This window comes from Myodes glareolus, chromosome 6 (genome assembly GCF_982192425.1).
Source record: "Myodes glareolus chromosome 6, mMyoGla1.1, whole genome shotgun sequence".
Lineage (NCBI taxonomy): Eukaryota > Metazoa > Chordata > Mammalia > Rodentia > Cricetidae > Myodes > Myodes glareolus.
This window is the reverse complement of record NC_142031.1, coordinates 85,397,965-85,423,688: the sequence shown is the minus strand read 5'-3', so window position 1 is coordinate 85,423,688 and position 25,724 is coordinate 85,397,965. Positions and strand designations below refer to the sequence as shown.

The 25,724-nt window shown below is 41.4% G+C and overlaps 1 protein-coding gene across 7 annotated transcripts in view; it reads left to right on the top strand.

Moving 5' to 3' along the window:
* Positions 1 to 3,362: 3,362 nt before the first annotated feature.
* Positions 3,363 to 25,724, top strand: part of Ppm1b (protein phosphatase, Mg2+/Mn2+ dependent 1B) — a 60,319-nt gene continuing 37,957 nt past the window's right edge. For 3 of the 7 annotated variants that reach the window (XM_085690960.2, XM_085690959.2, XM_085690962.2), the window contains exon 1: positions 4,229 to 4,378. The gene's annotated coding sequence lies outside the window, so the exon portion shown is untranslated. Of the gene's footprint in view, positions 3,690 to 4,226; positions 4,379 to 25,724 lie in introns of those variants that run through there. The other 4 variants (XM_085690958.2, XM_048416351.3, XM_048416352.3 and 1 more) reach the window with 3 other exon arrangements.

Genomic DNA, 25,724 nt, shown 5'->3' with positions numbered 1-25,724 from the left:
GCAGCCCAGTCTGGCCTCAAACTTGATGTGTAGCCAAGGATAGCCTTCAACTACTGGTCCTCTTGTTTCCACCTCCTAGGTGCTGAGGTTTTAGGTATGGACCGCCATAGTAGAGGGCTGGTCTCCCACCTGGGAGGATTTAGGTTCAATCCCAGTATTTCAATGTACTCAAATCAGGGTACTTGGAGGTTGACAGCAAAGTGCTTCAAGAAAGCTCCCCAATTTGTATGAAAATGGGCACCAACAGGTAAGCTTTTCTTAATGGGAAACATAAGAAGATTCCCAATGCAAAGTAGTCCGTCATTAGGTGCTGCGGTGAACTGTTCTCAGTTAAACCTTGAAATAACTGTGTGGTTTTGGAAGCACTGTGTACAGGCTGGACTTAGGGACCACCCAGATTTACTGAAAATAAGTGATTATATGATATTTTGTGTATGTGTATGCTGAAACGTGTGCGTGTATAGTGGAACTTTCCTTTGGGCTGCCAGCTCACAAAAAAATGAAACAGATTTATTATTAATCACAAAAGTTTGACCTTAGACTTTTTTTTTTTTTGGTATTTGAGACAAGGTTGTTCCTTCCTCCTCCTCCTCTTCCTCTTTTTCTTCTTCTTTTATGAGACAATGTTTCTCTGTAGCTTTGGAGCCTGTCCTGGAACTAGCTCTTGTAGACCAGGCTGGTCTCGAACTCACAGAGATCCACCTGCCTCTGCCTCCTGAGTGCTGGGATTAAAGATGTTGCCCACCACTGCCAGGCTCCTTGTTGGGTCTTCTTGAAGGATTAGTGCTGTTAAACTTGAGTAACTCAAACAAGAAAGTTAGCCTAATTGTTTTTGTTTGTGATCTCATTGTATTCTTAGACCTGAACAATCAATCAAGAACGTTTTATTTTCAGGGATTAAAGAGTGAGTGATATGCAAACTCCAGCCCTGGAGTTCAGGACGGAACTTTCCATCACTTTTCAGAGTCTACCAAAGGGAAGTGAGAAGAAATCAAGCAGAGCAAGAAAGTGTTCTGATCCCTGTCTGTGGTTGTCTGGGTCCTTAAGACAAGGGGATCCAACGGACCTTATTTTTTGATCCTTAGCATGGCCCCTATTTTGTAAAGTGAGGTTCCAGACAAGAATCTCCTTAAAAAAAGGTGTCCCAAGAAAGGTGTGATTTCAGAAAACATAGTCTACATAACACTTCTTAGGTTGGCAAAGACAGCTGTGTGGGTAAGGAGCCTGTCATCATGCCTGATGATGGTGAGGACAGACCCCACTGTCCTTGGACCTCCACCCCCACACAAACATGAGCCTAGGCTCTGAGTGCATGCATGGCCACACACACACACACACACACACACACATATACACACACACACATACACACACACATACACACACATACACACACACACACACACACAACCTGAATTAAAATAAAATCTTTTTGTTCCCATAGTGTAGTCCTTGGAAGGGACAGTGAGAACGAAATTGGGGTTCCCTTTTCTTCGCTGATATTCACACTACAGTATGCAAAAATGGGGAAAAGAAATTTTTATGGCTGTCTCCAATTCTCAGCGCCATAGGGTCTAAGAGTCGATGTGCAAAACAAGCAAACAAAACACAAAGGAACCAAACCCCAAACGAAAACAAGCAAACAAAAGACCCAGCACCTGAAGAGATATTTTAAAAATTACCCCCTGGAAGTTCAATCCCAGAATCACAACGGATAAAATTAAAAAAAAAAATTACCTTCTGAGCTTTAGCCCCCAGAGTTCCAGATTTTGTGGGCATGACTGAATCTGGGAATCTCAGGTGATTCTGATGCTAGCTGGCTGTTCGCCCACTGTGCTGTAAAATCGCCATCTGTGTAGGCTAGATTCATGTCTACTTGACACAACCTATAGTCGCCTGAGAGGGGGAAACCTCCAGAGAGGAAATGACTCCATAAGATCCGGCTGTGGGCCAGCCTGTAGGGCATTTGCTTAATTTGAGATAGATGGGGGAGGGCCTAACCCATGGTGAGTAGGGCTACCCCAGGGCAGGTGGTCCTGGGTTCTGTAAGAAAGCAGGCTGAGCAAGCCTTAGTAAGCAGGGCCCTCCATGGCCCTCCATGGCTCCTGCCTCCAGGTTCCTGCCCTGTGTGAGTGCCTGTCTTGGCTTCCTTCAATGTGGATGTGTAATCTCAATGAACTCTTTCCTCTCCAACTTTCTTTTTGGTCACGGTGTTTCACTGGAGCAATAGGAACACTAAGACACCATTCTTATACTTAAGGTTCCAGAAAAACCTGAATTGCAATCAAGTGTTTATTTCTGCCACTTTCATGTGGTAACTGCTTCAGAAATATGCCCTTCTTTTCAAAGCCGAGGAAATTTTCCCAACTAATTTATACATAAGTATGAATGAGGTTTAAAACGTATTTCAAAGACTTGTGTATATATCAATGCCTGCGTGATTAAAAATTTCTTAAGGTAAGTGTTTAAATGCCCCATTACACTTTCATTTGGAGGAATTAACCTGGTTCACTCTCTAGCCAAATCTGATTGCTAGATGACCATTTCCTTCATCTGCCTTATAGAACTCCTATAATTTATTCTGGATTCACCCCGGTCTTTGAGAAGCAGTCCTTGTAATCATTCACCCCAGGGAGAATCCTTTATGCCGTCATACCCTAAATACACGTTTTCCTACACACACCTACCATCCCGGTCTGGGACCAATTTACTTTTGTACCTCCAGTTCTACCCGCCAAGCCTAGCAAACAGCAGGTGCTCTTTTAAGAGGGGAATGACCTAGTGAATGTCAAGAGCTTAGACACGAGTTTTAAAAATCAGCCCAGAGAAACAAAACACACAGCTGCCAAGGTCTGAACGGCAGGCGGTCCTGGTAAAGAAGACAGAAGAACAATCTGAACCAGCACACAATCCTCCTGAAGGGATTACTTGTCCCATTTTCTCAAGTGGCTTTTCAGCCTCCTCAACTTCCCGCCCACTCTCCCCTGCTGGAGACAGGTCGTGCAGGTATCCCAACAATGAGGCACTGATTGGCCAGAGATGATTTCACTGTTAGGAACATCCGGGCCCTTCACCGTCCCTGCAACACCTCCCCAGAGCCCCTAACGCGCCCAGTTTTCCACTCCCGCGCGCGCCCCACCCGTGGCTTAAACAACAACGCCTCTCTCCAGGCACCTTCTCGGTCCTCACGTTGCTCTCCCTTCCCGTCTCTACGCCGAAGAGAGGCGTCTGTCTCCTCCAATGAGGACCTAGGAATGCTTTTCTAGCCAATCAGGAGCCGGCTCTCTCCACTCTGGGTGGGACCAACTTCCACCTATAACAGGACTGCCCGTTGGTTCCTTTACGGTGTTCGTTTTCCGCGAGGTTTAGAGGTCACAGAAGTGCAGGGTCCGCAGACTCGGGGCTTGGCCGCTTTCGAAGATTAAGCACTCGCTTTTAGGATACTTTTGCGCGTTTATTTAAAAAAAAAGCCGGAGTGACGGACTTGGAAATTGGTTTAGTGACGGACAAGTAGAGAAAGCCAATGACCCGAGGGTCAAACCTCCTTTCGGACCAATCAGACAACGGAACCGATCTCCAAGTGGGCGTAATTTGACAGACGGAGGACTCTACCTATGGCTGCTAGGGCGGGCAGGCCGGTGACGTCGGGAAGTAGAGCAAAGCGGAGGCGGGGCTGAATAAAGTAAATGGTAATAAAGGGTTGAGCCTCACTGGTGGGCGGTGCTTGATGGATAGGTGACCTTGCCAATTAAAGGTGGGGAATGACGCCCAATGGGAAATTAAAGACACAGAGGCGGGGCCGCGTGGGCGGGGAAAACGACGCAGAGCGGGTACTGGAGGCCGGACTGGGAGGGAGAACGGAGATTGATGTGCCTTTCAGCAAACCGTGATCCGTGGCGATACGCGCGGCGTCCCAATGGGTGGCCGAGGGGGGCGGAGCCTGGGGAGGGGCGGAGAAAGACGGCGGTGAGCGGAGGGGGTTGCAGAAGGAGCGGTGCGGCCGCTGCTCAATGGCGGAAAAGCCGCTGGTGCTTTGACCGCCTGGTTCCTCCCCTGGTAGTTGCGGGGGAGTTTCCTGCCGGCGCGGTTGGAGTCTCTGTTTCTCCGTGTCCGGTAGCTGGAAGATGCTCCAGAGAGACCAGGCTCCGGCGGAGGAGGTGGCGGCGGCCGAGTCGGTTGCGGCGCTGGGGTGGAGAGAAGGCGGTGGCGGCGGCGTGAGGGGCCGAACGGTGTAAACAGCCCGGGCGGCGGCGGTGGCCGAGCCCCCGTGGGCGAAGCGGCGGCGGAGGCAGGGGCGCGTCTCGGGAGGAAGCCGGGGGCCGCGGGCGGCTGTGCGTCGGGGGAGCCTGCGAGACCTCGCCTCCTCCCTTCGCTTCAGGTAAGGCCGCTCGGCGGGCGCCCCGCGGGGTGGGGAACGGTCGGCCGGCCAACTTGCGCCCCGAGTGCCGGGCTAGGCCCCAGCCCGGACCTCCGCCTCCGCTCGCACTCTAGGCTCCGGTGGAAGGGGGAGGAGAGCGCGGCGAGCGAGTAGTTTGCCTGTTCGCTTGGAAGTCGGCTCCTTTCCCTAGTGCTGCTTCGTGTAGGCAGCGCCCATGGGCGCGCGGTCCACCCCAGGCCGCGTCTCCCCCAGTCCGGCACGCCGCCTTTGAAAATACCACCTTTCCGCTTTGCTCTCCGGGTCGCTTTCTGCCCTCCCCTGCGCTCCGCTTCACTTCCTTGTGAAGTCTTGCTTTTCTGTCTGTGCCTCCTTCCTCAAGTGCTTTAAAGCGTTTCTTTTGCTCCTCCTAACTAGAATCGGCTCGTGTCTCTGTGTGTGGTTATACCCCCTCTCCTAACGCCTGGAACACTGTCAGAAATTTTAGGGTGTCGTGCTTAACAGTGGACTTAATTAAGTGAAAATTGCTACGAACTTTATCCCAAATCTATTGGAGGTCCATTGAGAATAGATTGACCAGTATTATGTGGCCGGATCACTTTTATATACTTTTAACTTTAAAAGTATCATTAAGGATAGAGTGAAAATAACCGTGAAATAAATTTCCAGATGAAGGGCTCCATGGATGTTGGGACAATTTCTTCGGTTTTAAAAAGTTGCATAACCGCTAATACCAGTTTTAGCACCCTTAGAAAGTTTGCCGGTCTTAAGTTTGCCGATCTTATTTGGCAAAAAAAATGTCCCTTAAGCATTCGCTAGCAGCCCAGGTTGATCAGTATTCAAGCGCTTCTGAAACCAGCTTGAGAACTTAAAAACAACTACTACGAAACTGTCTTGTTAAGTCCTAGAGAACTTTTAAAATAGGCCCCACATGTTTAATGTATCAAAATAAAGCTGGCAGGAGTCTCGTAAAGGGATTATTAGGGAATTTGAGTTGTCTTCGTGTTTTGTGGCTATTTTGGAAATACCATTCTTTTTCTGTTAACAAAGGTTTGCAGCTACTGTGATGTGAGAATTACTGAGGTTTACTGTGGGATTAGCACAGGAACTCTCTCTATCTGAGCGACTCCGTGGATGGAGAAGTAGCGAGTTGCACGAAGAGAGTGAGTCACAGTATGTTCTGGCAGAAACATGCCGTGGCTTCTGAATGCTAATAGATATTATTTCATTTACTTTCTCTGTTGTGCAATCAGAGTTCCTTTTGTAGGCCTGCACCACCTCTAAACAAGTGTGGAAGTTATTCTGATTGTTACAGAATTTTCCAAGAATATAGACATAAAAACACATTCTTGCAACACTTAGATGATAATTTTTATGCATTTGAAGACCGGGGCGTGGGGGGCTCATTATGTAACCCCTGCTGGCAGGTGGGTAACTCACTGAGTAGACCAGACTGGCCTTGAACTCTCAGAGATCACCTGCTTCTGTGTCCCCAGTGCTAAGCTAGAGGGCCTGGACCTGCACACCCAGCTAAATGGTATTTTCTTCTTTCTTTAAAGAAGTGCTTTTGTAGGCCTTCCGAATGGGCAGTGAGCATGCCTCTGTTTGTTTCCTTAACCTGTTTGGTATTTAGTGAGTGCATCAACACCTCCCATCCCCTGCAGATGGTTAAAGGGTTTTTTGTTTTTGTTTTCCTTTAAGACAGGATCCCCAAATGTTTGGTGGGTTGGCCTTGGGCTTACTGTGTAACCTCTGCTGGTCTCAAAGTGATCCTCCTGCCTCCGATTTTTGGAATCACAGTGTTTCACCATTCTTGTCTCTCTTCATTTTTATATTGCTTGTATTGTGTTTGCCACACGTGTGTAAATGTTCCACGCGCACCACCACTTGTATGCCTGGCGCTGGTGGAAGCCAAGAGGGAGTGAGAGGGCGTGAGGTCTCTTGGAGCCGGAGTTACAGGCTCCTGTGATCTGCTCTGCCATCTCAGTGTTGGGAACCGAACCCAGGTCCTGTGCCAGAGCAGCTGTAATTGCTCTCCAGCCCCTGAGCGCTCTCTCTGTGTATAAAACTTTAAATCTTGTTGGTTTTTACTTGTTTTTAATGGATGTGTTTTCTCTTTGTTTTGTGGGTTTTTGTTTTTTTTTCTCCCAAAGTCTTAACAGTTTCTGCCTGGTGCCTTGTTGTGTTCATTGTGTGTTCTCACTTGAGTGTTTGTATTTTTATTTGTATTTCTCCATTCTTGGCCCTAGCTCTTGAGCGGTTGCTTTGATGACTTGGAGCGATAGGCAGAGCTTTCACCACTTGTGCTTTACTGTTGGGTGTCTTGTTTCTCTGAAGACTGCAGGTTACTAAAGTGAGAGTGCTGTTTAGTTTCTGTGGCCGGCACGCCAGCGCACACTGTTTTATGGTAGTAAGCCACATAATTACTAAATCCCTAAGATTATATCATCAAAAGGGATGGGATGGTGTCTAAATAGCTGTGCTTCTAAGAACAGTTGATTCATAAGTTGATATGGTCAGAAAAAGTAGCTCTTGAAAGTTTGTGTTTCCTCTGATGTATAGTGTGTAGTGGAAACCTTTGAATTCAACAGTAATTCTGTTTGGCTGTCTCTTGGCAGGCTGCCATTGTATCACCTAGATATGGAGATTTATTAAAAACTATTGGAGTCCATGTCCTTATACATGAGTTGATAAATATTTCTTTTATAGTATATAATATTGGGAGTGAATGTTTCCCCTCATACCATTGTTGTTGTAACGTATCTGTGTTTCATGAATATTTATGTGTTATGTGTAATCATTTAAAAGTATATTGTAACAGTACCTTGCAGAGAAAGTAGTAAAGTTATCCCACTAGGGTTTTTTATTCTTCTGGCACTCAGGAATTGAGGCAACATGATGGGCAAGTTTTAGTGGATACAAAGCAAGGCTGCCTTGAAAATACTAGTACAGTGAATAAAATTAACTTCTTAGGAAACATTCTATGTTTTCTGCAAAATGCAGTTTTGATTATTTTTTTAAAGAGAAATTAGATAAAACAGTGGTCTAAGACTAATACAAGACTTTTTGGTTGTGGTTTCTTTTTCAACTTCAGAATTTATTCACGCAGTAGTTTCAGGTATGTTTAGACAGTTAGAAAAAAGTGGTGGCTTTGGATTCTCAGTGATCCTTCCTTGTTCCTGTTTTCTTTATTTCATTTTATGAGAGAGTGCGCGCTAACACATATGTTCGGGTGTGTGTGTGGGTCATACCCGAGCACTTGCCACTTAGCCAAGGTGCAGGTGGAGGTCAGACCTAGTTCTCTCCATCATGTGGGTTATGAGGCTCAGACCTGGTGCCATGGCACTCTTACTCCTTCAGGCCTCTCTTCAGCCCTGTATTTTTAGTGAACTAATTTTAGAAGTAGAATGACCCAGGTGAACATTGGTGGTGGCGGCGGTTCTTGCCTTTAAACTCAGGTGGATCTCTCTGAGTTTGAGGCTACCCTGGTCTACAAAGTGAGTTCCAGAACAGCCAAAACTGTCAGCAGTGAAACCCTATCTTCTGAAAACCAAAAACAAAGAACTAACAAACAAAAAGTTAAAATGACCTTGAATCCTGCTGTTTAAAGTTTGTTGTAGATTATGGCTGTGATAACCTGTTAGAAGAACTGTATTCTTTAGCTGAGGATAGCCTGAGGTTCTTTGAATTTTGGGCAGACCCCAGTTACATAATCTAGACCACTTCCCATCTCACTGCTCTGTAAACTCAGTGAAGATAATAAAAGTGGGAACTACTTGGATTTTAGAGTTTCTATGGTGAGTACAAAACATCTTAAATTGACAGAAACTTACCAGTTCCTAGCAGTTAATTTAAGGAGTACACTTGAGAAAGGTAAAGTTCGAAAAGCTCCATAATCTGCACTTTTCTGCCCCCCCCCCCCCCCCCCCCCCCCCCGCCGACACTTTTAGACAGGGTCTCCTTTATTCCAGGCTAGCCTTGAACTGATCCTCTGCTCCTCTGCTCCACCTCTTGAGAGTTAGGATTGCTGGAGTGTGTCGGCCGGTCTGCTTTGTGTTGAATGCTGGGCAGGTGAGTGATTTTTGCAGCTCCTTGTTTGTGGTGTTGTGGTTGTTGCTTGCTTTTGGTGATCTTTAGGTAGTTGTTTTGAAATCACCACGTTTATGCCCACTGATGCCCCGTCTTCCCCTTTTCCTGTGCCCATGGTATTCCTAGGACCTTAGAAATACTTGGAAGTACTCTATCTCTGAGCTGCAGCCTCAGCTTGTTTTCAGCTCTTTTTATAAGAAAAACAGTTTTTTTATTGAGCTCTACATTTTTCTCTGTTCTCCTCCCTGCTTCTCCCCTCCCCTTCAATCCTCTACCAGGGTCCCTGTGCTCTCAGTTTACTCAGGAGATCTTGTCTTTTTCTACTTCCATGTAGATTCGATCTATGTAAGTCTCTCTTAGTGTCCTCATTGTTGTCTAGGTTCTCTTGTGGGCTGGTTTTCTTTGCTTTATGTTTAAAAACCACTTATGAGTGAGTACATGTGATATTTATCTTTCTGGGTCTTGGTTACCTCACTCAAAATGATGTTTTCTAGCTCCATCCATTTGCCTGCAAATTTTAAGATGTCTTTATTTTTTTTTTTTTCTGCTGTGTGGTACTCCATTGTGTAAATGTACCACATTTTCCTTATCCATTCTTTGGTCGAGGGTCATTTAGGTTGTTTCCAGGTTCTGGCTATGACAAACAAAGCTGCTATGAACATAGTTGAGCACATGTCCTTATGGGTATATGGTATATACCCCAAAATGGTATTGCTGGGTCTTGAGGAATGTTGTTTCCTAATTTTCTGAGAAATTGCCACACTGACATCCAAAGGGCCTGTTCCAGTTTGCATTCCCACCAGCAATGCAGGAGTGTTCCCTTTACTCCACATCCTCTCCAACATAAGTTGTCATCAGTGTTTTTGATCTTGGCCATTCTTAAAGGTGTGAGATGGAATCTCAGTGTTGTTTTGATTTGCATTTCTCTGATGACTAAGGATGTTGAACATTTCCTTAAGTGTCTTTCAGCCATTTTAGATTTCTCTGTTGAGAGTTCTCTGTTTTGGTCTGTACACTATTTTTTTTATTGGATTATTTGTTCTTTTGTTGACCAATTTCTTGAGTTCTTTGTATATTTTGGAGATCAGACCTCTATCTGATGTGGGGTTGGTGAAGATCTTTTCCCATTCTGTAGGCTGCTGTTTTGTCTTATTGACCGTGTCCTTTGGTAAAGCGTTTCTTATTTGAGTCAATGTCTTTATGTAGCATGAGTTGAGAAGGGCCATCTTTCCAGTAGCTATCCCTAGTCTGCCCCAGAAAGAACACCCTTTGGAACCCCTCTCAGTAGTATGATCAGACCATTAGGTCAGTGAGGATAAAAAAGATCCTTTACTAAATTCTTGATTTATAACAGTTACAAATTTGTATGTAATATTATGTTGGAGATTTAGTTATTTAAGTTTTAGTAACATCCAGTGTCCTAGAACATATGAATATCGTGATAGCTCACTTTTGTTGTTTTGGTCGAGGTGGGATTGAACCCAGGGTCTCATACATGCTAGTCTAGCCATCTATTACTGAGCTACATGCCCAGCCCATACCTTTTTTCCCCTTCCTATTTCAGAGTGCTCTATTTCCCCAGTTTAATTTTTATTAATTATTGAAATATTATCTATTGAAACACTTTGCAGCCGAATAGTAGTGGCACATACCTAAATCTCAGCACTTGGGAGGCAGAGGCAGGCGGATCTCTTTGAGTTCGAGGCCAGCCTGTTCTACAAGAGCTAGTTCCAGGACAGGCTCCAAAACTACAGAGAAATATGTACAAAACACTTTGGAAGTTACTTTTATTAGGTAATATGTGACCATATCTACTGTATGTTGTCATAACTTACCTTTTTGTTTGTTTGTTTGTTGAGCCTCCTTTGAGGAGTCTCACTATGTATCTGCCTCTCTGGCTGTCTCTAGCACTATATGTAGACTAGGCTGGCCTCAGACTCACAGAGAACTCCCTGCCTCTGCATCCACCTCCTATGATCTGGGATTAAAGAATGTGAATCATCATTTTTGAATAATTTAACTTCAAGAACTCAATAAATAGCTTGTTCACACTTGGGGTTCACATACTAGGTTTAACTAAATACTGAGGCCTGTAATAGTTAAAGCAGTTTGCCAGTTTGAAGCTTTTATGAGTTGCCAAATAGATTGAATGTGTGTGGTACAGGGGTTGGACACTGTCCTTGCACCAGTGTACACTAACAGGGAGCCTCATTCCCAACCCAAAAATACTAAGTACTTTAGTATTAACTTGTTAAGACTAAAATAAATTCAATGTTTTCTTTTGGAGAATTTTGAAATGTCAGGTTTCCAGGCTCGTTTGGCTATAAAGTGAGACTCTGTTTCAAAAACAAAACAAACGGGACTGGAGAGATGGCTCAGCTGTTAAGAGCATTGCCTGTTCTACCAAAGGTCCTGAGTTCAATTCCCAGCAACCACATGGTGGCTCACAACCATCTGTAATGAGGTCTGGTGCCCTCTTCTGGCCTGCAGACATACACACAGACAGAATATTATATACATAATAAATTTAAAAAATTAAAAAAACACGAAATAAACAAAAGGAATTATCATCAAGGTTGTGGTGTTCGTGTTTGGCTTTACATTAACTTCTTGAAAATTAAAATCTTGACTTTAGAAACGTTACTGCTTAGCAGGCTTACTTTGTATCTGTGTGCAGAACAGGACCCAGAACAGAGCTCTGGTTCTTGTAAGCTGTCTACTGTTAATGGGGCTTCTTACAGGGGTGGAGCCAATTACTGAGAGAGAAAGGGAGGATAATTATTATCTCTGGAAGTGTTAAGATTTCTGTTTATCTAGAATGACCTTCACTACAAAATAGATTGTTTTTTTTTTAAAAATGAAAAACTAAAAAGGTGGTAAAATTCTCAGAGTAAGATTTGTAATATAAAAAAAAGTGAAGCAAGTGGGTAGTTTGTATTTGTTAGGTGTTGAGTACCTGAAAAGCAGAAATAACAAAAGATATATAGGTGAATTTAAAAATCTGAAGGACATCGGGCAGGCAGTGGTGGCACCCACTTTTAATTCCAGTGATCAGGGAAGCAGAGGAGGCAGATCTCTGAGTCCAGCCAGGGCTATATGGGAAACCTTATCTCTGTCTCAAAAAAAAAAAAAAAAAAAAAAAAGGTTTTAAAGTAGTTTTAAGCTACTTTATCACTGACTTAAATGAAATTGCATTTTGTTTTCTTAATTAGGTGGGATGTGTTCCTGATGTTGGAAAGGGATAGTTACTAGATGTTCTTATGAGTTGGAGACCATAGGAGCTAATCTGTCACTTGAGGGTATCTGACCCTCTGGGCAGCGTAGGTCCCCACCTCCTAAAACAGTCACCTCTGGTAAGGACCTGGTACTTCTACTGAACATGTAGTTCCTTATAGATTCCTACAAATGAGAAATAATTTAACTCAAAATGATGTGCTTACTATTTGGGATGCTTTCTGCTTTCATCTACTCTAGGCTACAGTCTACAGAGAAGTGCAAAGTTCACAGTGATAAAGTATTTAATCTGTGTCTTTCTGTTGTTATTAGGTTTGCTGAGTGCTTTGTGCCTGCAAGGTGTCTTTCAGGCTGGAATGAACAAAAAGACAAATCCCCCCCCCCCCCCCCCCCCCCCCCGCAGATCTTCTTTTCAGGATAGTCAGTGCCTCTTGGGTTCACTGTACAGCATAACTTCCTCCCAGGCCGGCTTCAGACACCTTCAGGATGTGTATGTTTTCTAGATGCAGTTACAAACTGTTTAGAACTTAAGCGGTTGTTTGTTTGTTCTCACTGTGTTGCCTAGGCTGCTGTGGAACTCTAGGGCTCAAGTGACCGGCCTCAGTCTTTCAAGTAGCTGAAACTACAGGTTTGTACTCCCATGTCTTGCAGAGCGTCACTAGTTTTAAAAAAGGAAAGGAAGAGTTTTTGTATAATTGGATGAAAACTGGAGTGTGTTAAGAAAGGAAATTTTACTTATAAGAGACGTGGATTTCAGTTTAGAGTGGAACCCAGAAAGAAAAGCAGTCCTTGAATTGGAGATGTGGGTGTTTCCACTTACTGTCAAACTTCATAGAAGTAAATTTCTAGGAAGGAGAATGGGAGCAGGGATAGGCTAGGAGGAAGAACAGCACTTTCAGTGGGGCTGTTGAGAGATGGGAGAGTGGTAGAGCTAGATAGTAGGCCCTTGCTTGGTCTTCAGCACCACAAAAAGAAAACCAGTGGCTTGTTATTTGTTCTTAGTTGAACATAGCTGAATGATTAATGGCTGACCTGATCTGGTAATCCTGTCACTGACTTGTGGCTTCTCCTTTTGTTCTCTGGTTGTTTGACAGTTCAGCTAAAGGAAGACTGATAGGGTCAATTTATTGTTAGTGTTGTGTGCTCAGACTGTTCATTACTGCTCTCTGAATTCTGTGACACTGGCATATTACTTTTGCACTGTTAATTACTGCATGAGGTTGTCCTACTCCACCTGTAAAGCAGGTGCTTGCTTTCTGCCTTTTGTAGTCAACTGAGTAGCCACAAAAGCCCTGTAGCTTCTATGTAATGATACTGTTGGGAAAGATGTTTGTCTTGAGGTTGCACGAACATGCTACATTAAACTTGACAGAGCTGAGTCTTTTTAAATTTTAATTCAGGATGATCTTTTATGATCTTTATGAGTCAGTGAGATTTATTAGTGTGCCCTCTGTTTGCAGGAAGTGGGCGCTTTAAATGTGAATCACTAAAGGGAAGTGGTGAGAGGTAGGATAGAGAGTTTGGAATGGTATTGTTTTTGAGGTACCTTGAAGGATTGGTTAGCTAAATTGTAACTGTTCGCTTGATTCGGGAAATAACCAGGCCAGCTTAAAGATAAACAATTATATTTTTAATTGTTAAAAGGAGACTCACGCCACAAGAATGGGAGGTCTGAGTTCTGCTGTGTCCTGCAGGAATCACCCAGAGAAAGTGAGCACCTGGTCCGTCCCAGTTTTTCTTCCTGGGCTCTAGGTAGCCATGCCTTAACTAGGTCCCACTTCTTAAAGGTGATTGGTTAGATAAAGGGTAGCTGATGCAATCAGGTTAGTCTAGTTAGGAGACAGGTACATTGGGTGATGATGCTGTAAGATTGAAACGAATACTTAACAGACAACACTAATGGAACATGGTGACTTCAGGAATAGTGGTTGGATTTGTGTCAGAAAAATGATGATTTCTGCTTTGGGGTACAAGAAGTGTTCGTTTCCAGAAGGAAGAGTCAGCAGGAGTGCTGTGCTGTGTAGTACCTGACTTCAAGCCTCCCTCTGGGACCCCACACTGATAAACAGGCTAATTCAGCAAAGCAGGACATCAGATGTTTGCATTACCCTCGTGGGTAAATTGGTGACTTGAAGGCTGAAATGGTTGTTTGGTTTTTATGGTTGTTAATGTTTTTACTTTTATGGTTTTTATTTATTCTCATGAGGAACCATCTCTGTACCAAATGCTTTAGACATGTTGGACCCTGTCCAGCTGTGTTCCAGGGCACTTCTTTTGTGTATTAGGACTGTGACTGTGCCTAGATAGGTTCTTGTTCTAGTCCTCTTCACGGATGGATTTAAACATCGCTAAAGTGAACGTTCGGATCTGTAAGTAACATTTTCTCTAAAAGACTCATGAAACCTTTGCTTGTCCCCCTAATTTGATTTTTATAATTGGGGTCTGTTTATCTGGGAGGAAGACGATGACAAAAAGCTAGAAGTCAAACCAGTGCACCCCAAATTTGTCTCACTGTCATTCCTAATTGAAAACTCTTAAGGCAAGGAGGAAGAGCTATTTCTTCCCAAGTGTGGAGAAATTAAGAAGGTGATCTCGGTCACTATTTGAAGTCAAGTATGAAACTGTAGCAAAGTCCAAAGTAGTGTTAGCCCCCGTTTTTATCTCTAGGTTGTTGAGAACAGTACAAACATGACTTTTCAGCACTACCTTCTAAAAAAGCCAATGCAATTCTTGGCAAGAAAAGGAATACTTTTCCTTGAAAGTATTAAACTTTTCATGTGGACTTGGAAGTTGCTGGTAGGCTCTGTATCCTTAACTACATCCTGGACACTGCTCCTAGTCCCTTTAAAACCCAAAGCCATGAAGATAATTAAAGAGGGAAGAAAGAAGCAGATGTAAACACAGCATACACAGATCTTAGATACATTGTGAGGTGACAGAAACCAGACACAAAGGAGTATGTCTCCGAATTCATTTATATGAAATTCTAGAATTTTACATGTACATCTTAATTGATATATAATTTTCATTTACATGTAATTCTAGAATTACATACAACTCTGCTGACAGCAGATCATTGGCTGCCCTAAATCTGAATGGGGGTGGACTTGACAGGGGAGTGCAGGTACATTAGAGCGATGGGGATTATCTAATGGTGGGTGGGTGCAACACAGGCACATTTGTAAGAACTCATCAAACCGCATAACATGGATGCATCTTTTTTTTTTAAATATTTATTTATTTTATTTGTTTATTATGTATACAATATTCTTTCTGTGTGTATGCCTGAAAGTCAGAAGAGGGCACCAGACCTCATTACAGATGGTTGTGAGCCACCATGTGGTTGCTGGGAATTGAATTCAGGACCTTTGGAAGAGCAGGCAATGCTCTTAACCACTGAGCCATCTCTCCAGCCCCCAACATGGATGCATCTTATATGTCAGATTTTGTCAAAGCACAAGATCTTCAGCAGGGGTAAACTGGATAGCAGAGTGGAACTGCACAGATTGGGTTCCTGTCCGGCTTCTCCGTTTTCCTAGTGAACTTACCCTTTGACATTAGAGCTGTTAATGCTATCATCCCTTATGTGAGAGAACCACATGGAAGAGAAGGAAATTCAGATAAATGCACTTAACACACGTCCTCCATAATGTTTTGATAAAGTCCACTGAAATGCATTGCTTTATTTCTCTTTTTCCACCTTTGGATTTCGCTGGTTTCAGAAGTCATTGAATAGATTTCAAAAATAAAATAATTTAAAGGAGTATTTAAATAAAGTAGAACCTAACTTGAAACACTTCAGGGTTCAGTAAATGATGTACGAAAGGGTAGTCACTTTAAACATTAGATATTTATTCATTTGTCGATTGCATGAGGATAGTAGATGAATCTTGGGTGGTTCTAATAACAGGCTGTGATTTATGCATTTCATGTCAAGTACTGATTTAAGCAGTTACCCTGCAGCATCTCCTTGTCTCTCAACCTACACTACAAAAGCATTTTGTTTTCATGTTTTATTTTTTGAGACAGTCACCATAGCCCAGACTGGCCTGGATCTTCTACCTCAGCCTCCCAAGTGCTGGGATTGCTTGTGTTAGTCACCATGCTTGTGTGAAGTTTTCTCTGACCGCCCTCAACCTTAACGGAATATCAAATTTTTGAGGATTTAAATAATTGGATCAGAGTTAGAGTCATAGTAGGTGGTTGAGCTGATAATTGAATCGGTTTTCCCCAAAATACATGGCCCACCCATTCAGTATGTTGTTTGTCAGGAAAGCTTTTTTGACTTCTAGTGTTTAGCATTTGCTCTGTTGCATTGTGTTGGTTTCCTCTTATTTGTAAACTATCACATTCGTGCTGACTCAGCTCCTCTTCTTCCCTCTCTGGTATTGGAATTCCAGGAATGCCTGGTTCAAACTACTGCTTCATTATTTAAATACAAGATTCCTAGTCCCAGGAATAAGGGAGATAATTATCCAGAGAGCTTTTTATTCCAGTTGAGAGTGAGGCTAAAGAGGACTTTGATTGCCTGAATTTTTTATATGCACACACACACACACACACACATTTTTTGAGACAGGGTTTCTCTGTGTAACAGCCCTAGCTGCTAGCTGACCTGGAACTAGCTCTTGTTGACCAGGCTGGCCTCAAACTCATGGATATCCGCCTGCCTCTGCCTCCTGAGTGCTGAGATTAAAGGTGTGCGCCACCACCGCCCAGCTTGAATTTATATTTTGATAGCTGTGCATATTTGACTACTTTCTTTACCTCTGTGTGTAGGTATATGCAATGTTTTTGGCTTGAATGCTTTAAGTTATTCTGTGGTTCTACTGTCTGATCAAGTACAGTTCTGAGCAGTGCTTGACAGTTGATTACTTCTTCTCTCTAAGCGTTTCTTTGGCCTTCAGGGGTGTCACACTCTTGTTCACCCCAACACTCCTGGTTGCTGATTTTTAACCTCCTTTTCTTCATTCTTTTCACCTATTGATCAGTAGATGTTGCAATACTCCAGAGCCGTGGTTCTCAGCGTCTGGATTGTGATCCCAATGGGGTCGCATATCAGATAATTTACATTACAATTCATAACAGTAATAAAATTATGGTTACAAAGTAGCAATGAAATAATTTTATCGGGGGAGGGGTCACCACATCATGAGGAAAGGTCCTAGCATTAGGAAGCTTGAGAAACACTGCCCCAGAGCCTGTTTCTTCCGGCTCCCCCCCCCTTTTTTTGACATTGCACTAAGTTTTAGTGAATTTAATTGCCCTTTATATGCTTCCAAACATGTCTTCAAATCCCAGTCCCACTCAGGAGGTAGAGACAGTGGGATCTCTGTGAGTTTGAGGCCAGGTCTACAAGAAAAGCAAACAAACAAACAAACAAGCAAACAAAAAACTAAACCGAAAAACAAATCCTCATCCTGCTCTTGAATATCATATTCTTATATCAAGCTGCCTGGGTGAAGACTAGGTACCACCTCACGTACACATTTTTTTTCTATTTCAAGTTGCTGTTGTGTAAAGACTAAATCAGAGTTTTTAAACTAGGGCCTTTAGACCCTCCCTTGTATCTGTGAATAAACAGGAATAGATTTCATTTTCACTAATTTCTAACTGAAATTTAGTATTTTTCAAGTACAGTATGTCCAAATTCCCGTAGTATAGGACTACGTTTTGACTTGTCATTTTTAGAAAACAGAGTATAGTCACTACAAGAATCTCAAAATATTGCCAAACTCATTGCTACCATTTCAAAGTTAATCCTGCCACTAGGTCCTGTCACTGTTAATGAAGACATGTTAATTTGTCCGAGGTCTATAGTTAATCCATATTACCATATGCATTTTCTTGTTTTCTGGCTTCTGATTCCCATATATTATAATAGTTTAATCTGTTTTTACCTATCACTTAAATCATACAGTATATACTAAAAGTTTTTTAAATTAATTAATTTTATGTGAGTGTTTTAGCTGCTTTTATTTATTGTGTACCATATATGTGCATTAATTGTGAAGGTCAGAAGAGGGTGTTGGATCCCCTTGAACTGGAGTTAAGAATGGTAGTAAGCACTGTGTAGGGGCTGGGAGTCAAAACCCTGGTACTCTGGAAGAGCAGTCAATGTGATTTAACTACTGAACCGTCTCTTCAAACCTCCAGTTTATAAGTTTGATACCTGTTTTCTTTCATTGTGATTATTGAGGTTTTTCCATATTCTTGCCTGTTAGTTATACCTTACAGTTTTAGAATCATGTCATAATTAAAAGATAAGGACAAACAGTCTGGAAAAAGCACCACAAGTGTTGTTAATTCTTATTTGGGGTAAATTCTCACTCTGTAGCCCAGGTTAGCCTTAAACTCACAGCAATTCTCTGGCTTCAAGTTCTCCTGATTGCTGGAATTATAGGCTAGAGCCAATACTAACTACCTAATTCTTCTTTTATATGCTACATTGTCCTGTGCTGGGAAGTTCTAATTTAATAAAAGTTTACCAGACAGTTTGGTGGTGGTGTTTTGTTTTGTTTTGCTATAGCCTGTATATGTGTGTACTCTTTATATAGTTCAAATCTGCATGTAATTTGAGTTTTAGACCACACTGTTCATAGCAAACAACGATGGAACTTTTTTTTCCCCAAGTAAAATTTCTAGCAAAGCAAAATGTGACTGTCAGCAACGCTGTACTTCTCTTTTTATAGCTTAACTGATGTACTTGACGGGGTGAAAGGATTGTTCTTGTCCTGAACTTGAAATAGATACTTGCCTAGCATAGCATGTGTGAAGCTCTGGGTCTAGTTCCCAGCATAGGAAATTCATTCTGGCTGTGCTGTCAAACTAGGAAAAGAGAGTAGGAGCCATTCTGTCATCACTATACATGTACGGCCGTTTCACAAAATGTGTGACTTAATGAATGAAGAGAATCCACTCCCTCAGGTTGTCCTTTGACCCCCACAAGCACGCGTGACATAAGCACATTCACAAAAATAAAACATAAGTTTAAAAAGTTGGAGAAAAGGATGAGACCAGTTGTTTAATTTCTGTGAGTTTTCTGACGGGGAGGGTGCGTGTAGCTTTTTCTCTGCTTTTTAAGATGACAGAACTAGAATAGTGCAGCCATTTGTGGACACTGAGGCTGAAGACTAATAGTAATAGCCATTGATTTGTGTAGCAACAGACTGAAGTCAAGGGCACTGGGCTGGATCATAGGAATTCTATCTTGATAATTCTTTATACACTGCGTCCTCGGTTAAAATTTGAAATTAGAAAGGCAGTGTTCTAAGCAGTTTATTTGTAAGACTTAAAATTCTCTAGCTCTCTGTGGTATGGGCATCCTCGGGCCTTTGTGCCCATACAAGTACATAAAAGAAAAAATGATGTTGTTTCTGTTGACCTATGCAGCTTTAATATTCTAAGTAGTTTGGTTATAGCTTCAGTGATGTCGTTTATTAATTCTGCAATCTGTTAGTAAATATTCTCCCTTTACATTAATTTTGCATTAGTTTTTTTTTTTTTGTCTAAATGTTCTTTTTTTTTTTTTTCTGTTAGAACTGATGCTCTTCTTCTGGAGTGAGAGTTGGAGACCAGTTCTCAGACTCATATGTTATGGTCAGCTCCTGTTTTACCGCTGAACTGTACCTCCAGCCTCACTGTCCAGTATCCAAGTAAAATGTTTGTGCAACTGTTGAATACTTTTTCAGTTAAACACCACTTGCTTTTCTGCTGGGAAACATCAAAGGAATTTTCCTTAACTTTTGCTGTGAGAAATCTTCCTATGCAATATGGATTCTGCTTTTTTTGTGCAGAAGACATTATAATCCCATTTTTAATCTCCAAAAATATTTTTGGAAAATTTAAATTGTGTTTAGAAACAAAACAGAACTAGGCTATTTTGTGTGGGTGTGCTGGTACATGCCTTTAATCGTAACACTCAGAGGCTACAATATGCTTTTTGTATGGGATGATTTGCCAGTTATAAATTTGTGTATATTTGAATTTTGAGAAAGCTAAAATTCCCATAAAATCTCCTTCACTCCCTCTCCCCCCCTCCTTTTTTTTTTTTTTTAAAAAAAAATTAACCTTCACTCCCTCTTAAGAGAGTTTCAGTATATACCCATACTTTTGCTTTGGCCTCCTGCTTGCTTGATACCATCAGACTGCCTCTTCTCATTCATCCTGAAAGAGCTTTAAAGAGCGTTCAAAAAAATTGACTGAGCAGATAAGTTTAAATGAGTTGATATTTTGTTTGTGTTAGACCAGACTTCTGTTTAAAACAGAAGTCATTTGATTTGGCTAAGCAGCTTCTGTTCCACATATGTGCTTACGTAGTAGCATTGTCATATTCCCACAACTGAACAGAACAAATACAGTTTGGGGGTGTTTTACTGTAATATTTGTCAAAGATATGGGGTATTAATGACCATAAAGTTGTGTGCTAAGGTGATGTTTTATTGAGAGAAGACTCTTTATGTTGGTGTATGCAGGTAATTTAAATAGTTCTATAGCATAGTCCCCCCCCCCCTTCCCGGACTTCTCTGTAGCTTTGAAGCCTGTGTCCTGGAACTAGCTCTGTAGACCACGCTGGCCTCAAACTCACAGAGATCAACCTGTCTTTGCCTCTTCAAGTGCTGGGATTAAAGGCGTGCACCACCACCACCAACCTCCTCTACAGTGTAGTTTTAAGTTGATTAATGATGGGTGGTGATCCATCACCAAAATGATAGATAGTAACATTTTGTTCTTTACATATAAATTCTTCTGTCGCTTTTCTTCCCTAGAAGTAACTACTATCAAATTTTACGCTATTCAAATGTGTTTTGCATGTTTTTGCTACATATTCATGTTTAGATTAAGTTTTCTAAATTTTAAAAAATAAATAGCATCACACTCTTTTTTTGTAAGGTTTATTCATAGTGATGCATTTGAATATCCACCATACTTGTAATTTTGTAGAGTGTTACCTTATGTGTAGTATGCATTCTCTTGTGTGTGAGAGAATATTCTGCCAATAGTTCTGCAGGAAATCACTTGCATGTTTACTTTACCAGATAATAGTCTAGAGATTGCTGATGCTGTTTTGGTTTCTGGTTTAATAGTGTGACCTAGTTTTTCCCCTTGGGGAATTTTTAGGATTACATCTTTACCACTAGTGTTTTGAAACTTCAGTACTATTTTGGTTCTGGTTCTACTTTCAGTCTTTCTATGTAGTGCTGGTTAGCTTTGGGAAACTTCTCAACTGTTTCTTTGATAAATTTCTTTGTTTTCTGTGTTCTTTTGCAGTAGTTAGATATTGTATTCTCGTTTGATTGACTGCTTTCAGAATTAATTGTTCAGAAATTGTTTCTAAACTCTGTTTTTCTAAGTCTCTTACTCTGAGAGAATATGGGGAATTACACTTTGGGGATGGTTTTCTCATTCTGCCTTCCCTCCCTCCCTTCTTTCTTTTTTTCTCTGTTTCTTTCTTTCTGACAATTTCTATCACTTTAACCCCCCAATTTACATGTTTAAAATTGTATTTGTTGCCTGGTGGTGGTAGCGCATGCCTTTAATCCCCAGCATTTTGGAGGCAGAGACAGGCCAATCTGTGAGTTGAAGACTAGCCTGGTCTACAGAATACCAAGATAGCCAGAGCCACACAGAGAAACCCTGTCTAAAAACAAAAGATAAGATATGTTATGTTTGTGATTGTTTGTGCTGTGTGCTGTCTTTTTTTATTCCCATATATAATATGGAATGATTATATTAAGCTAATATCTCTTACCTAAAATACTTCTAGGAACATTTTTATTTTTAAGAGATATATTTTATTTTATTATGGGAGTGTTTGTGGGTGTTGTACACGTGAGTGGGTGTTGAGAAGATCAGAAGTTTTTACTCCTTGAGCTGGACTCAACAGGCAGCTGTAAAGTACCACCATGGGTGCTGTGAACTAAACTTGGGTTCTAAGAGTAGCATGTGTTTTTCTTCATCTGTGAGCCACCTCTCTAGCTCCTGTATCTGTTTTGTGAGATAGGGTCGTGTGTGTGGCTCAGGACAGCCTCAAATTTGTTTTCTTTCTTGGCCTCCCAAGTGCTGGGATTATAGGCTTGCACCACCATAGCCAGTTTAAATGCAGAGTGATTTACACCTGTCTGACTTGAGTATTTCATCCCTTCACCAGCACCTCCCTATTTCTCCTACTCCCTATCCACCATTCTTCTCTGCTCCCAAGTTTGGTTGCTTTAGGTTCATTACACAGTTGGCCCTCTGAATCTGCAGGTTCTCCATGGATTCAAGCAACTCTGGACTAGAAATATTTGGAGGGGAAAAATGCCAGGAAGTTCCCAGATCAGAACTTAGATTTACTGCTTACCGAGCTTTTTAACTTAGGTGGTATTCCAGCAGTGGTGTGTAGGCATGCTGCTGGAGCCTCCCTCCGGTTGACGTAGGCTCCTCAGTTTCCAGCACTGTAAGTTCGAGTGGTGTTTATTTTGTTGCTTGTGAACTGCACAATTTGGCCTATAATGATTATATTTGTGCTGAATGTGTCCAGATTTCTTTTCTTGCAATTCTCTGCACAGTGCAGCATAATAACTATATAGTATTAAGTTACATTAATTACTGTAAGTTATTTATGCCTGGCATATTTCACTTGATATATGTTCTTATATTAACGGATATATTTTAAGGTTGTGTGATATTCCAAATGTGTTCATATTCATGAATATTCATAATATCCTATGTGTTCATATTCATGTGTCCATACTCTGTTCATATTTCTGTCATTCATGAAGGAAACTTACATTGATAATAGGATTGAGTTAGGATGCCATTTAGTAGAGCAGAATTCATCATTGTGTAGAGTGATTGTGCAAGCTCTAAGCTTTTCATGGAGTGTTTTTGCTTTTGAGCAGTCTCTACATCTTCTGAAATTAGTGGATACCCTCAGGTTTCCAAGATTTCTGAAAGTTGAGTTATCAAAAGCATTGTGTTGTTACTTACTCAAATTTACAGCCTTTTTTTTCCCCTTTTTTAAGAGATCATGTTATTCAGGCTGGTCTTAAACTTACTTTAAAGCTTAGGGTGATGTTGATCCCCCTGTGGTGGGATTGTGCATGTGTGCCTCTATGGCTGTATGTAAACTAGCCTTTTAGGAAGGCTTTCCACCTTGGTCCATAGTGAAACCTGGTCCTTCTAAATCCAGACCCTCTGTAGTTCATCTTTTCAAAGCAAATCTCTTTTGGTACACATACACACTTTTATCTATATTTAAAAATCCTGTTGGGGCAGGATGGTGGGGGCGTTTGCCTTTAAAAAATTCCAATACTTGGGAGGCAGAAGCAGGCATTTCTTTTTGAGTTTGAGGATAGCCTGGTCTACAGAATGAGTTCCAGGCTACAGAGAGAAACCCTGTCTCAAAATAAAGAAAAAAAAATCATGTTGGGAGTTGAGTACAGGGCCTCTTGTGCTTGCTCCACATGGCTTTTGTCAACAAGGTACATACCTGTAAATTTTTAATCTTCTCCTTTAATAAGTAGGATTTACCTCTTTACTCCCCTTCCCCTTGAATCTGCTTGGGCCTTAGTGGCTTGCTTGTAACCAACAGAATGCAGTACAAATAACAAAGTAACCTCCAAGAGATCAGAAAAGGTTTCTGCCTAAGATATCTCCTGAGAAAATTCTCGCAATGCTGAGGTTCTCAAAAAGGGGAGCCCACATGTAGGTACTCCTTGGGACAGTCCCTTGTCTACTACCAGCCCTGTAAATGGGCTTCCAATGATTGTCTCTTCATCAATAGCTGATAGTATGAAAAAATTCATGAGAATTGTTTAGCTACATTTAATAATGAGCAAATGTTGGTACTTTATTTTTTGAAATTTCTTTTTTAAATTTTTCATGTGTATGTGTGCCTGTGCGAGTTAATGTACATCTTATGTGTGTAGGTGCCTGTGGAGGCCAGAGGGTCAAATCCACTGGAATTGGAGTTAACGGGTAGTTAGGAGCTGTCTGATATGGTGCTGGGAACTGAATCCAGATACTGTGTAGGAAAAGAGCTCCTAACTGCTGTGCTGTCTCTTTAGTCCCTTGACACATTCTTAACTGAAACCTGTGATTTATTCATATTTTGTTATTTTTACCTTACTGTTCCTTGATCCTATTACTTGTGCTACATTATGTAAATATACCACATTATGTAAATGTGCCAAATTACATAAACGTTCTACATTATATTTTTAGTCGTCATGTTTCTTTAAGCCCCTTTTGCCTATGACAGTTTCTCAGACTTTCCCTGCTTTTTATGTCATTGACATAAATGACATAATGAGGGGTACCGGTTGGGTTTTGCAAAATGTTCCTATACTGTGATTTATCTAATGCTTTTCTTATGATTAGAGGCTATAAGTTTATTTACGGGAGAAAGACCACAGACGTGCTACTTTTATCCTATGTTAGGTGATGAACGTGATATGGATGGGATTCATGACTGTTGGCACTGACCTTGATCTCTGGGCTTATGGTGAAGTTACTCCTTTTCTCCATCAATTTGTTTATTTTTTGTTGGTTTTTTGAGACAGGGTTGCTCTGTGTAACCTGGTTTGCCTCAGAACTCAAGAGATCCATCTGCCTCTGCCTCCTGAGTGCTGGGATTAAAGTGTGTTCCACCATGCATCAGTTACTTATTTTTATAAGTATGAATCTGTGGATACTTGTTTTATTCTCAGGAATATAATCCAAGTACTGTTTCTCACATTGTCCATTTAAAAAAGAAAATTGTATTAAATACACCCTAGAAATAAGACTCGAATCTGAGTTTGCAATTATTATATGATCTTGGCTACTGTAGTATGACTGGCAAAACCAGAGGTGGAAAGAATTTTCCCGTTAAGCTAACTTTATCCAGCATCGTGGTGGTAAAGACTTGACTGTGGCTTGCCTTAACTTGTGTGTATCTGGGGTGAGGGTGCGGGCTGACCTTAAGTTCTCGGTGGTCAAGGGTGACCTTGAATTTATCTTCCTGCCTCCACCTCCCAAGTGCTGAGAGTACAGGTATGGGCCACTGGAAATCAAGCCACGGCTTCCTCGTGAAAGGCAAGCGCTTTGTCAACTAAGCTGTATCGCTATATCTCCCAGCCCTTTACTTTCCACTTTAAAAAAGGTAAACTTGCAATGTTGAAATAATTTTAGACATAAATGAAACATATGAAGATAATACTGAGAATTCCCCTCTTTTTTTTTTTGTTTTTTGTTTTTTCAAGATAGGGTTTCTCTGTAGCTTTTGGAGCCTGTCCTGGAACTAGCTCTTGTAGACCAGGCTGGCCTCAAACTCACAGAGATCCACCTGCTTCTGCCTCCTGAATGCTGGGATTAAAGGCGTGCACTACCACTGCCTGGTTTAATTTGTTTATATAATGTTAACTCTTTATATTATTGTGGTACAGCTGTCAGAACTAAAGATTCCTTTGTTACTGTTCTATTAGCTAAACTTGAGAATTTATTTGAACTTTTATCAGTTTTTCTAGTAAATTCTTTAGAATTTTACTTAGTTGTAAAATGAGACTTTTAAGAGTGCTTATTGCTCTTTGAGAGGACCTAAGTTTGCATCCCACCATCCACATTGGGTAATTTAAAACTATATCTCCAGCTCCTGGGGAATCTGATGCCTCTGGCCTTGGAGGACACTGGCACTCCATGGACTTTACCCCACAAAGAGATACATAATTAAAAATAGTAAAGTAAATGATACTTTAAAAATACTAATCTTACTTTATTAGTAGTATTAAATGATAGAGTATCTGACTTGTAGACTTCATTTAAAAAGGCATCACTATTGTTACTTGGTTTTTAAGTTAAAAGAACTGGATCCATTGACCAAGTCTTTTCCATGAACCAGAGGGATCTTTGACATTGCTTCATCCTTTTGATAGGATGGGATTGACAGGTTGTGCTGTTCTTATGACAGCCTGCAAGCCTCCGCATGTTCCTCTTTCAGAAATATGCCAACTACAGCCAAGGGAATTTTGCAGTATCTAAATACCCTTTGTTGAAGCTTTTTTGT